Consider the following 1,889-nt stretch of genomic DNA (forward strand, 5'->3'; position numbering starts at 1 on the left):
TGCCTTAGCCACGTACGTGTGCGTTTTTGTGGGTGGGAATCTACCTATCTGAACTTGATGTGTGGGTGAGGACCCAGAATTGTGAGGTCCAGATGTTCGCGTCTGTTGGTATGTGCCTGGCTAGGGCGTGTGTGTGTGTGCTTGGGTGGACCCTGTGTGCTTCCAAGTGCCCTGGGTGCTGGGGAGGCCAGAGCTGTCCCACCGCTTTCCCCATGGGCAGGAAACTCTCTAATTTTTCTATCCCACGAGGCCAAAGCCCACCTGCCCTTGGTCACTGGGGGGCTGTAGCCAGGCCCCCAGGAGGAGGAGAGGTTCCATCCAAGTAGGTGCAAGATGTGACTTGGCCATGGCATGAGAACAGGGTTGGGCTGGCAAGCCTTTGGAGGCCTCTCTCAGGGTTCTTGGCCGAGGAGCAGGGGAAGTGGGTTCTACTCTAAGACCAAGCATCAGGTCCAGCTTAGGAGGCTGCTCTTGCGGCTGGCAGTGGTCTTGGCACAGAGTGACTTGGCGGAGCTCAGGAAACATCCTGGGATGGAGGCCAAAGGAGCTACCCCTCGGGCCTCAGAAACCCAAGGGCCCAGCGTCAACTCCAAGGCCAGACCCCCCTCCTCCCACATTCTGTGCACGCAGGAACCTCATCCTCCCAGTGCCTGCTCTGCCTCCTGCTCTGGGTCCCGCCCCATGCCACTAACTCGGAGGCTGGAGCAGGCACCTTTGAGCAGGGAGGAGCCCTGGATCAAGGGGCAGAGCTTGTGAACACCGTCGCGGCCCTGCCACATACCGCGTGTGACCCCTGAAAGTCACTTTGCGCTCCGGGCTTCCGTTTCTGCCTGTCTAACCCATTGCCCGCGCCTCAGCCAGGCTCTCATCACTTAGCATCTCTTCGCCATGCTTGCGTCCCCCACCTGCCAGCTGGCCTCTGCCTTCCTGCCTTGGCTCGGCTGGGGCCCCGTCTTCCCGGCCTAGCCCCTGCCTGGTTGACTCTGCTGCAGAAACTCTCTTCTCTGACCCTCTGGGGTGGGTTGCCGCACACCTTCATAGTACTCTCCCTCTATCCATGTAGCAAGTCTTATCGTTATCTGCAAGCCCTTATCTCGCCTCACAGTTCCCTGCAAATCTGCTTCCCTCCCGTCCCGAGTTCCCTGGAGTCCAGCAGCAAACCTTTGTTCTCCTGGACCCGCAGAGCTGAGGAGCATAGCCTGACCCAGGCGAGATTTGTCGAGATAGCAAGCCATGATTCTGGTTCTCTGCTGCCCTCAGCTGACAGAGTAGGGGAACTGATAGAGTCTGGAAGCTTCTCTGGCTGCAGCGAATCGCTCCTGCCTAGGGATGGGGAGAGGTTTCTAGAATGCGGGAGTGACGCCTTTCTCTCACGCTGAGCTGTTCTCTCCATCCTCCTAACAGCCCGAGGACAATGGAGAGTGTTACCTCCTTCCCGAGTTCTACAGCCCTTCTCTTTCCAGGGAAGGGTGAATGCTCAGCATCCAATCCCCAGCTCCTCAGCCCACGATCCCCAGCCAATCCCCAGCTAACAGGCTGATGCCGCCTCTGTGCTCCTGAAGTGTTACTTCTCCCCACCACAGCCTCCAGCACACGGAATGGCAGTTTGTTTGGTTTTTTTGAGTTGGAGTCTCGCTCTGTCGCCCAGACTGCAGTGCAGTGGCCGCTCCCAGCCACCGCAACCTTGACCTGCCGGGCTCCGGCGATCCTTCCGCCTCAGCCTTCCGAGTAGCTGGAACTACAGGCGTGAGCTACCATGCCCAGCTAATTTTTGATTTATTGTAGAGACGAGGTCTCACCAAGTTGCCCAGGCATGTCTCGAACCCGCGGGCTCAATCCACTCACCTCAGCCTCCCAAAGCGCGGGATTACAGGCTGAGCCACCAAGTC

This window comes from Carlito syrichta, unplaced genomic scaffold (assembly GCF_000164805.1).
Source record: "Carlito syrichta isolate Samal-C Ts95f unplaced genomic scaffold, Tarsius_syrichta-2.0.1 Scaffold301618, whole genome shotgun sequence".
NCBI lineage: Eukaryota > Metazoa > Chordata > Mammalia > Primates > Tarsiidae > Carlito > Carlito syrichta.